We start from the raw sequence: 11,711 nt of genomic DNA, 5'->3' as shown, positions 1-11,711 counted from the left end.
CTTCACTCATAAGTCAACGGACCGACTGAAACAAAAAGGGGCCCAAACAATAGGCATCAAACCAAAGTTGACTTCTGAGTGAATTCCCCGACCAGCAATCAGCATCTTATCAGCAGACTGAAGCAACCAGCATCTTATCAGCATGAAAATGTAACCCTGGGAACAATCCCTGGGAACTATAAGTAAACAATAGGAAGTAACTATAAATCCCAAATGTAAAGAAAAACAGAAACTCCTCAGACATGCCCGGATCCTGGCCAGATCCGGACATGCCTGAGTGAGGCATATCAATCTACCAGATATCTCCTGTGCGTTTTGTTTAGACTTGTTGGTTAAACTGTATAAAAGCTAGACCCTCTCACAGCAAAGACGGAGACCTCACCAACGAGTGGACGCACTGCGTAGGACTTCCCAATTGCCGGGAAAGGCTCTCCGACCCTTCGCTGTGACGGGGCTCCCCAGCTGATGCAAGGATCTGGATGATGGTAAAGTATGAGGGCAATTGGTGATGTATCTTTCTTAATCACTGTAGCTAGCTTTAAATAGTAATGTCTAGGTGCATTACCTTGCTTATTCTTTCTGCTATTTTAAACTAAAGTAAAATAAGCCTATTTCTTTAGCTTGGTGTCTGCGTCCTTTGTGTTAACCCCGTCAATTGGCAAAACAGCATGCATTGCCATATTCCTGAGCATGGACCAAAATTTTAAACATCCACAAAACAATAATTTCCAGCATTAGATGAAAGTAGCCCCTATTGCCTTTTGGCTGTGGAGCAGGGATATTTGGAAAGTGGTTATAAGGACTCTGTGTGGAGATGGTACCTGTGGCAGTGCCTCTCTGCATGCAGAGCAAGGACGAGAGTTGGTTGCAGTCGAGAGGGGGAACGTGAGGAGCATCTTGAGGAACTGTGTGTGCTGAGGGCTGAAATAGGGATGCGGCCAGTCTGTGAAGTGGAGGAGCAGGAGGCCGTCCAGGCTCTGACCTGGAGGAGCAGGAGGAACCAGTGCCCCCAGGAGTGTTGCTGGAATAGTGGTGACCATGGCTGCCTTCCAAGCAGTTGACCTGGCTTTGATTCCTGGCCAATACTGGCAAATGTCTCTCCAGCCTGGCTCCAGCACAGGTGCCTGAACATATCCTGCACACAAGCTCTTTTGCTCAAATACCACCCATCTTTCCCCTGGGGTTTCAAGCCAATCCCCTGTCTTCCCTGCAGCCTTGAGGCCCGCTGAGACCAGTGCTCTCTAGTCTCTGCTGGCTGGGAGAGCTTCAAGCTGGGCTCCTCACGACAGTGCTGGTACAGGAGCCAGGAGAGAGGCTTTTCTGGCCTGACACAGAGCTGGTCCTGCTGCTGCTGTGGCTGCTTGCACCTGGCAGGGTGCAGATGAAGATCAGTAATTCCTAGGTGATGGTCACGGGACAGACCGTGCTTCATGAGGCCAGGTATGCGATTTGGCTGGCTGGTGGAAGCAGAACTCCTCTTTACAGTTATGGCTCAAAGGCCCGTCTGTCTGTCTGAACTCACCCTGGGGACACTGACCTACCCTGTCCAGGCTCTGACATTGCAGATACATCCTGAATTTTACTGGGATTTGGTGTAACGATGATCCTAGTGACCAGAGAAATAATACACTCTTCTCTTGCAGCTTGTGGCCTGTGGACCAAGAGAAAAGCAAGAGCCTCTCTCAGCTAGACTCTACTGGAAGGGAGTGAAGCTTCCCAACTCTCTGATTACAGGGTTTCTTAAAGAAACAAGCCGCCTTCCTTGCTCTGCTGATAGCCAGAAACCATTCTGGATGGTGGGCCTCTATGGACGGTTTGTGTTAGCACAGTATTGCCAGACTCCCACTCTGTCAGGAGCAGTGCTACAAATTGCTGGAATTGTGAAGAGGGGCATCGTGAATGTGTATGTTCATTCTCTGCTGAAATGCCCACACGAACCTCATCTGGCAGTCACACTGCCTCCGTCTGGAGATCACAACCAGTGCTTTCCTCCTTTCCACTCCATACCCATCCCCTGGTGTTTATTCCCACACCAAAATAGTAAAAGAGAGAATTGCCAGGTCTCTTTTTCATACGATTTTGTGAACAATAATTGAGAGAACCGAAATGCTATTTCAAAATATACGTATTAAATTTTACAATGGAGAATTCCGCAAATGACTCCCAGGGCCATAATCACCAGGTTACAGGCCCATATTCAATACCTACAAGGCTTTTTAGTACTCTGAAATGAGTCCAGGGAACTTAACCAACAACCACTGTTAAGCTCAGGACAGAAGCCATCGCCTATCCTTGCAGAGAAGATGCTTAGCTGGGAGAGGAGAAGAACAAACTGCCATGACTCTCTAGCTCTGCTGCACAAAGTCTTTAATGAGAAGGGGGGAAATGCAGTGGAACAGAACAGAGACCAAGGAAAACATCTGCAGGATTGAGGGAAGCACAGAGGATGGCCCGTTCCCCAAGGACAAGCTGCATACAAAGAGCTTGCCTTTTCCCATTCTGCTCTCCCTGGTGGCAATGGCAGCGCACCAAGAGCGGTCCCTAACTCCAGAATCCTCTCCCTTTCAGCAGCGGGTTCAGCAAAGCAGAAGAAAAGGAGCCCATTCCAGAGGCTCAAAGCAAAGGAGAGCCAGAGGAGACACGGCCACGCCAGCCGTGCAGCGAGGAGAAGTGGGCACAGGTCCCTCCTGCCAGGTGGCATGAAGACATTCAGACTGTCTGCAAGACATGTCCATGACCTGTTGGCCTTTGTTGGTGGTATGCTGGACATCTGCAAAGATGGAGACTCTATAATAATCCCTGGGCAAGTGTTTCCCATGTTTGACCAGCCTCACCGTAAGACAGGGCTCCTCTGTGTGGTACTACTTGAATTTCCACTCCTGTCCATTGCTTCTCAATCTTTCCATTCTACTGACGTTTTGCTGTCTCTCTTTTGCCAGATTCTCTCTTTTTGGTGCTCTGGTACAAGATCAGGGTGCTCCACCCACAACTGGTGGTGCCCCAAGATTGGCGACAGGCTCACGGTCACAGTAGAGAGCAGGTTCTCCCTTTCCATTGCAGGGATGACAGAGGTGACAGCCCTTCAACCGTTCAATTGCAGGGCTAAGCTGAGGCAGAGAAATATCAACTTGAGTCACCACCATGGCAGCAGTTTAGCCCACGGAGAGAGAGACATTGAGAAGACCCAGACTTACCTCGTTCTTCGAGGAAAGTGAAGCAAGAGAGGAGGATGCAGTTTTTGGAGCAGCACAGGCTTTTATGCTGTGTCCCAGAGCCCTGTGGGGCCACAAACATTTCTTTGTTCTCAAAGCATCTTCATGTCTAGTAGTTGCCGCTTGTTGAGGCCTCACTGGTGTTTAAGCCCTTGTCTCTCTCACCTGAAATATTTTGCTTTAAATGAATATCAACTATACAGCAATATAATTGATTTATGTCCAGCTCTCCTAAGACCAATTGGTGCAGAGGTCTCAGGATGCTTGTGAATAGATTTTAAGTGGCTTTCCGTCACACAGATCACATTCCTTACCTCACCTTCTTACACAGTGAGCTTGGCAATAAGTCATGCTGAAATTCAGCTGTTAGAGACATTGCAAATCAGCACTCAAGTGATTTCAATTCACAGCCTCAGTTAAACCCTAGGAGACACCTCTCTCCCAGTGAGTCATTGTGTGTGTTATGTTCTGTGCTTAATTGTATGCACATATATATAAAGAGAGAGAGAGGGATTTAGGATACCTTATAGTAAGCTAGTGTGAATCTTGTCATTCTCAAATCTGTAGTTAAGTCACTGTTTCCATTATAACATACTCCACCAAATCACCTTGTTAATCTTTAAATTGACCAATCATTAGGTGCTGCTAAAATTTAACCTTTTGACCTACCTCGCACCATTAATAAATCTCAAATTGCTGCTAAATCAAAACTGTGTCAGCTCTCCGGGGATGTGGCAAAGCTCTGCAACAGGGAGAGATCATTGGGGGCTGGGGGCCAGTGCTCAAAAAAGCTGCAGAGGTTTGGTGGGCATAAGGCACAAGAGGGGGCACTGATGTCAGTCGCATGGCTGGGAGCACAGGAAAGGAAGGAAAATCAGAGTAAGGTCAACCTGACAGAAAGGCTGTTATGTGTAACCATGCCGAGGAATGTCCTGGGAGTGCCAAAAGTTTGAGGTCCCACTGAGATTTGAACTCAGACCGCTGGATTCAGAGTCCAGAGTGCTTACCGTTACACATGGGACCTCCTTCACAAGCACTGTCTTTCCCCTGAGGCCACCCTCGTGGAGGCTTCTACTCCTGGCTGAGCCTGGCTGTCTCTCCATCTCCGTGGACATCACCAAGTACAGTCTTCCTCCAGGGCCACTGGCTGCTCTCTACTCACCGGGCCTTTCAAGGGAGTGGCAGAGCTCTTTGCACAAGCCTCGCGTGCCCTCTCTTATAAGAGCCAGGCTGGTAAGCGCTGAGAATCTTGCTTTTGCCTACTTGGACCAGGTTAGGTAGTTTCCAGTAGAACGTCTTCCACGGTGCACCTCACACGGTACATTCATGGCCCAGCAGCTGAAGGTTCAGTCCTTGCACTTGTGGTCTCTGCTGCTGCCTCCCTTTGCCCCCATGTTGGACAGTGTGTCCATCTGCCCGTGTAAGTTATTGCCTCTCCTGTTTCTCACCTTGTAGCTCATACTAAGCAGCCATTACCCAGATATCCTTACTCCTCGTTCCAGTCCTACCCGAGCTCCTGACCTTGCTGAACAAGGTGACCAAGAGAGAGGGCAGGGGATGAGCTTCAGTAGAGGGAAGAACATAGCAGGAGTACCCAAAGTAGCTTGTTATGTGTTGCACAAGCTGGACTTCCTTCCTCTGCTGGGGCAATCTTGGCTGACTCCAAACTCTGGTCCTCTCTTCCAGGACTCGCTGTCCCCTTGTGCCCCAAAGTGGCCTCTCCCTCCCTGGAAACCCCATTTTCTCTCCCGAGGCTGCTCCAGACTCGGCAAGGTTTCAATGTCCAGCCTGAGGGAACTTTCCCTCATGTCCTGGCACCAGCACACTGCCGGCCCAGAAAGGGTCCATGCACACAGCCAGGAAAAGCTGCAGTGGTGCGTTCCTCCTTCTGCCAAGGTTTGAGCCTGTGTGTTGAGAGCAGGGCCCTTCCTCCCAGCAGTCACACAGGAGGAAACCCATGTGGGGACACTCTATTGGATCTCAGACTTAGCCCGGGACACTGAGGACACGACCTCCTGGTACCTTTGCACTTCCTAAAGCATTGGGCTTGCATCTGGTACTTCTGAACCCACACGACAGAGCACGCCGTCATACCCAAGCCTAAGATATCAAATGCCAGGTCACATTCAGAGGAGGCAGGAGAAACAGCTAGTCACTGGAGAAGGGTTCAATCTCTACAGAGGCACAACTCTGAAAGCTTGTCCCAGAGAAGCAGCATTGCTGAGGGCTTTCCTCACATATCCCTGGGATCTGCAGGGCCCAGGTGGGTGGGAGCAGCGAGAGCAGGGCCCAGTCTCTGAAGGCCTTGTAAAAAGGTGGAGGAAACCCCCCTCCAGGGGCTGCAGCACAGGGAAAGGGACAGCTTTTTCCCATCCACGTGCTGTAATGCCATCGGAAGGGACATGTCACTTCTGGGGTCAGACAGTGGATCTCCAAGCAACAGAGGATGTTCCTGGGGCCCTGCCCAGGATCACTGGTCTCACCCAGCACTCAGGGATCCCGGAGGGGCTCTGTATGAACAACCGTATGGGCCTGTGCAGGCAGCTTCCTTGCTCAGAGCATATTGTCCTTGGTTTCCTTCCTGGCAGAGTTGCCTGCTGGGGCTAACATGGTCCCCAGCCCATTTCCTTCCCCAAGGCCATGGTAACTGCTGCTACCTATGTAGCCTCTGATGCTACTCTTCCCTGCAGGATCCTGTGGGGAGGACAATCTGTGCCACCCTTAGAGGCTTCAGAGAGGAGGCAGAGATCTCCCAGAGCTCCCCAGCCCTTGGGAGATGCAGGTCACGCCAAGCTGGCCCACACAGGAGGCCAGGCCACCCCCAGCTCCTGCACTCCCCAGGTCTTTCTGGCAGAGGGCAGGCCTTGGCAAACCAGAGAGCCACCTTCACACAGAGGAAGCCCCCTCACCTTCTGCTCTCCAGGCTAAACAAACCCAGCTCCTTCAGCATCTCCCTCAATCACAACGTGCACCAGCATGGAGTTTCTCTGTCCTGTCAGCAGTGTTGGAGAGAAATGCCCCAGTGTCGGGGGAGACGAAATGGAAATGCATGCTAGGACTTGGAACACACCCCTCAGCCTGAACACGAATCCCCAGAGCCTGCTATGTCCCTCTTGGCCTCATACTGGTGGGCCTTTAATCACGCCTGCCCCTCTTCCCACTGATGCTGGTTGTGTTTGCAGGTGAGGAACTGCCAATTCAGGGAAACTCTCTGGCTTGAAACCCTGCTGGTCAATGCCATGTCCTGGATTTTCACCTACCGTCTGTGCCACCGCATCCGCAAGAAAGAAGGATGCATCTCTGGGGCTCTTCAGCTTTGGGATCAGAGGGCAGGGTAGCTCCCTGATGATAATGAGAAGGAAAAGTTGCCTGCTTTTCCAGAAAAGGGGAAGAAGGACTATGTAGGGAACTATGTAAAAATGATGATAAAGCGGAGCAAGTTCCGTGGAGGTTCCCTAGGTTAGACAGGCGCCAGGGACTCTGTCGTGAGGCTGGTCAAACATGGGAAACACTTGCCCAGGGATTATTGTACAGTCTCCATCTATGCAGATGTCCAGCATACCACCAACAAAGGCCCGGTAGAGCCTCTTCTACTTGTGCCTGCTTTGAGCTGGGCTTGGTCTGCATGTTCTCCACCCCAGGTGTTCTGTGATTGAGTGGGACACTGCTGGATTCCCTCAGTCAGGAGCAGCCATCAAGTTGAATGGAGCAGACGGTAGCTGGGGCTAGTGCTCAGGAGCCTTAGAGCAACCGGCCATCTCGTCCCGACCCTGCAGCTGCTGCTGCTGCTCCCACCGTCCATCCCTTGCTGCTGCCATAGCCCGCCACCTCATCCAGCATCAGCCTGGCACAGCTGCCGGGAGGTGACTGCGGGGCTACCCTTCCCAGCTCCCACCAAGGGCTGCTGACAGGCACTCCTTCCCGGGACCTGCCAATGGAACCACCACCAAAGTACCGCTCTGCACATGCCAACGTGTGGGAGCACAACCAAGAACCCACCCAGCTGCTCACTCCTTTCCCCTCCTTCAGTGGGGTGCAGGGCACTGAAAACTGGATCAGAAAGCTCATGGGTCAAGTCAAACACAAGGACATGGCTTAGCAGAAACCCTTGTGGGTAAACCAGCCTTGACATGGGAAAAAATAACTTTCTGCTATTTAAAACAGACTCATGTAGTGAGAAAACAAAAAGGCTAACATACAACGAGCGCCTTTCCTCTCCCCTGTCCCAGGCTCAACTTTACTCCTTCACTCCAGACTCCTTTACCAACCCAAGTGAGATGCCTTATCCCTCTGGTCTTTTCTGCTATTTTCTTCCTTCCCTCTCTCTCTGCCTGGTGTTTCTGCCCTTTGTGGAATACGTTTTCACAGAGGGGCTCCAACCTTTGCATATGGCTCAGCTGTGTCATGGGGTGGGTCCGCTGTGGAGCTGGAACTGGCTGTGTACCACATGGGGCAGCTCCTTACCTTGTCTGACAGAGGCCACCCTGCAACACCCCCTAACCCCTCCACTACCAAAGCCTTGCCATACGTAGCCAATACAGTGCCCATTGGGAATACCGTATGGCATGGCACAGGTCTCCACCCAGCCCAGAGGGAGGCATGTTCCCTCTCTCCTGGGCTAACGTGGCTGCATGCTGTGCCTTTTGAATTAAAAAGGCACGTCACCCTGCCTGGTTTCTTCTTAAGCACTGGATACGTCCATATCTGGTACAGTTGTCTCGTATCAGCTCAGAAATCAGCAAGTAAAATGCAGCCAATGCTGGGGCAACAATTATTATTCCTTTTGTATAATGTGCAAATAGGCCAGGTGGATCATTTCTAGCACAAGTTTCTTGATCTACAGGACTTGGTCAGATATGAGCATCTGTCACGTTTCATGCTGCATGAGCATAAGCAGTTTGTTTTGCAGGACTCTACCCATAAGCTGTTCCTGGGCTAAAATCTGCCTTGTGCTGCTACAAGTTTTTGGGGGTGGACGATTCTTTGGTGAATCCCCGTGGAGCCCTGATGAACGATGAAGTATATCTGACCAGGATGTGCCTTCGCATGCATACACAGAGGGTGTCATTTTCTTTCAGTTGTCATTTTCCTATTAAACACCACAACCAAGATGTGATCACAATGCTCTGTGACTGGCTGACAGCCAGTTCTTGGCCCCACCAGGCCCACCTGCTCTCAGGCAGACCTGTGATTGACTGTCAGGAGCAAGGAATCCTAGCCGTGTACCCAGAAGCACATCAGGCAACGAAGCTCCCACGAGGAAGATGCAACTTCTGACAGCGCCATTCCCCATGGGATCTCATATTGCATTGTGAATGCCTGGCGGCCATTTTTGACATTGTCATGCCCTCACGTTCTCAGATCTCCCTCTGATGGGCTGTCCACTTCCTTTGGACCAAGAGGTGTTCAAATATAACAAGATATAGCACGCAGTGGTATCCACTGTGGAATGAAGACAAGCAGCTGGCACAAGCAGTATTCCCGTGGATGGCCCATCACCTGCAGAGCAACCTCGCAGTCAACACCCAAGCGATTGTCTGGTTTCTGGCCCATCAGGTACTAGGGCAGCAGGGAGCTGCACTGCAGATCCCCGTGCTGTGTTCCTGCATCACCCTGGATGGGGACTTTCTCTTTGGCAGCCTGAGCTGGCTCTGGGGGAGCTGAAGGAAACCCCGGGGAGAGGGAGCAGCCTTGGGTGGAGGGGAGCTGTTCTCCAGCGAGCTCATGACGGCTGTAACCCTGCCCAGAAATCCAGCTCCCAGGGGGCTGCGGGAATTTACCTGGTGTAAAAGTCAGTTCTTGGAGAATCAAGGAGGGAAACAAGAAAGTTTAGCATAGAACTACCAAGGGCATCAATTCCCCTCTTTTAGCTGTGCCCATAGTGGTGCCGCAGCCTAATGCGCAAAGGACCCTGATATAGAGGAGAGCAGGGTATGTATGTTAACAATACAGTTGTGTTGACCAATGAACTTCCTCATGTTAAGGGTGGGCTAATCAGGCAGTATTGCTCAGGATATCGGTATGTGCTTCTCCGGTGCAGCTGGTGTGGACGTATGGTCAGCGGGGTGTTAACCTTCGCGCTTCTAACCCAATGTCCCATGCAGGTGAAGGGGGTTTATACTACAGTCAGGTCCATTGCTGTTAGGACTGTCGTTACATACCTGGGGTGCTTTTTGAAAGAAAATTCTCCTATTGTTTTATCGTCTGCATGGGGTGTTCTCAGCCACTGAGACCCAGTTTAGCGTGGGTCGTCAGGTCACATTGACCCTGAGGTAAAAACTCTTATTCCTCGGCAGGGCTTGTTCTTCTGAGGAAGCTGTACAGCATTTAGGGCCTTTCCTTACACACCAGCTGCAAGGGCCTTCCCCTGCCCTTGCTGTGCTGTGCTGTGCTGTCCTCCCTGAACAGCTCCTGGCTTGGCTTGCCTCCTGGCACAGCCCTGCCCTTGCTGATCCCCAACAGCCGAGGGTGGCCCCCACCCCCATGCAGGGTGCCAAAGAGACAGAGAAACCCCTCCTCTCCATGCCTGGTGCCATTCCTGTCCTACCCAACACTGTTGGCAATGGAGGTGGCTCCCAGTCATCCCAGGGCAGGGCTGGCCCATCGGACTGGGTGGTGGACAGTCTTAAATGCTGCGTGTCCTCCCAGGAAGGATCTGGGCAGGCTCAGCTGGTAGAGCCTCCCGTTGAGGGCGAGGGACGAGGCCTGCATGTTTGGGCTTGTGTTTGCTGGTTCCCTGTCCCATCCACAGGTCAGAGCATGCAGAAACCAGGAAGAGGAGGCAAAAGCAAAGCGGGATGGAGAGGGCTGGGATGTGAGTGCCGATGTAGGTGTGGAGAGTGTGGCCCCAGGCTGCCTGCTGCAGGGGGATATTTCTCAGGGGAAAGCATTCACTGCGGAGCAAGACGTCCATGGCTCCGCTCCAGCTGCCTTCTCAATTGCCCCTTTCCTTCTTCATTCATCCTCACATCTCTCTGTAGTTCTTCTTCCCTTGCAGTGCTTCGACAACCCTCAATGGCATGGCAGTGGGGAACAGACCATGCACCAGCAACGAGCTTGTCTCTCCTCTTTCTCCGGAATCTCGCTGCGTGTGCCCCTCAGGGTTTCAATTTTCCTCAAGATGCTGCACCACACAGGCAGGCTACCAGCAGCTCCTACTCTGCTTGCTGCTCTGTTGGGAGCAGCTGGGTATGCAACTGAAAGAAGCCCTCCGGGAAGCCTCTGGTTCTTTTCTATCCCACCCATCAGAGGACTGTGATGGCAGGGGACAGTCTCCTGATGCCACAGCCGCCACCGCGTCCTCTTTTGCACTTCCACGTCTTTCACAGAAGAGGAGGAAACCCCTCATCATCTCATCCTTAAGCTAAATCTGGGAAAGACCCCTGGGAAAGGGTGTGCATGTGTGCGAGGCCCGGAGATGGGTCAGGCAGAATATCCCCCAGACGCCAGATCTATGATGTGTCTTCAATTCATTGCTAGCAATGAGGTCCATGTATGCAAAGAAGGACCTCTTCTGAAGCTCATAGTCAGCTCTGGCCCCTCCTCTTCCCCCCACTTGCCTGCTGCTCCACAGCTCTCTGGGTTTGTGAGACCTAAAGTAATGGGAATTTGTGAGTGCTAGCAAGGTGTCAGGTGCATGAGGTGACTTCCCTTCTTCTTTAGCAGTGAGGGCCATGTTGTGCAGGCTCTCTTTGGACATTAGCAACTAACGTTTGAGGCATAGGGAAGAGAGCTGGTGAGGTTGTTCTGCTTGGAATGTTGGATAAGATCAGGCACGTGGTTTTGTGGAAGAGCCAACAACAGTGGAGCTCTCTCATGGCCAATACTGAGCACTGGTCTGTTCTTTTCCCCTATCTTGGAAAGGGAGGAGCAGGATTTCCCATTCATCCGGGAGTTTCGGTCTTGGATGGAGGGTAGGACAAGTGCAGTAGGCAAGGAGGTTTTGCTGTGTCCCTGGGCACCAGGGACACAGTGAGCCAAGACACTCGGCTGCAGCGTGGTCCTTGCAGGCAGCCCAAAAATGGGACTGCACCCCGTAGTTGGCAGGATTCGAACCTGCGCGGGGAAACCCCAATGGATTTCTAGTCCATCGCCTTCACCACTCGGCCACAACTACCTGCCCCAGTCCTCTCTGCCCTGCTGAGCACATCCCCTGTGCAGTGACACCCGCCTCACTAGAAGCCCCGTGGTTCTCACCTGCACGGAGCAAGGGAGGTACCAGCCTTCCAGAGGCCTTTGGAGGTTTAACCACAAGTACTGTGGCTGTAGATCCCAGCGCCTTGTCCTCAGCTGGGCATCTGGGATATCCTGACATGGGGTGGATGGTTTCACTCTCCAGCTGGAGTATCTGCCAGCAAAGAAAAGTGAAGTGGATGACTGGCATGCAGCTTCTTGGTGTGTAGGGGGGATGTGTTGTGAGAGTGGGAGAGATCTATAGAAAGGGAAAGGTAGAGCCTGGCTGAGGAAATTGAGGAGGTGCAACGTGAGAATAAATGAGAG

General features: G+C 51.9%; 2 non-coding genes across 2 annotated transcripts; both read right to left on the bottom strand.

Moving 5' to 3' along the window:
- Window positions 1–4,164: 4,164 nt before the first annotated feature.
- Window positions 4,165–4,235, bottom strand: TRNAQ-CUG. Its single transcript has one exon. It is a non-coding gene; the product is annotated as a tRNA-Gln (tRNA).
- Window positions 4,236–11,246: 7,011 nt separating this feature from the next.
- Window positions 11,247–11,328, bottom strand: TRNAS-AGA. Its single transcript has one exon. It is a non-coding gene; the product is annotated as a tRNA-Ser (tRNA).
- Window positions 11,329–11,711: the final 383 nt, after the last annotated feature.

Source organism: Tyto alba, unplaced genomic scaffold, assembly GCF_018691265.1.
Source record: "Tyto alba isolate M040663 unplaced genomic scaffold, T.alba_DEE_v4.0 Super-Scaffold_41, whole genome shotgun sequence".
Classification (NCBI taxonomy): domain Eukaryota; kingdom Metazoa; phylum Chordata; class Aves; order Strigiformes; family Tytonidae; genus Tyto; species Tyto alba.
This window is presented reverse-complemented; position numbering and strand designations above follow the sequence as displayed.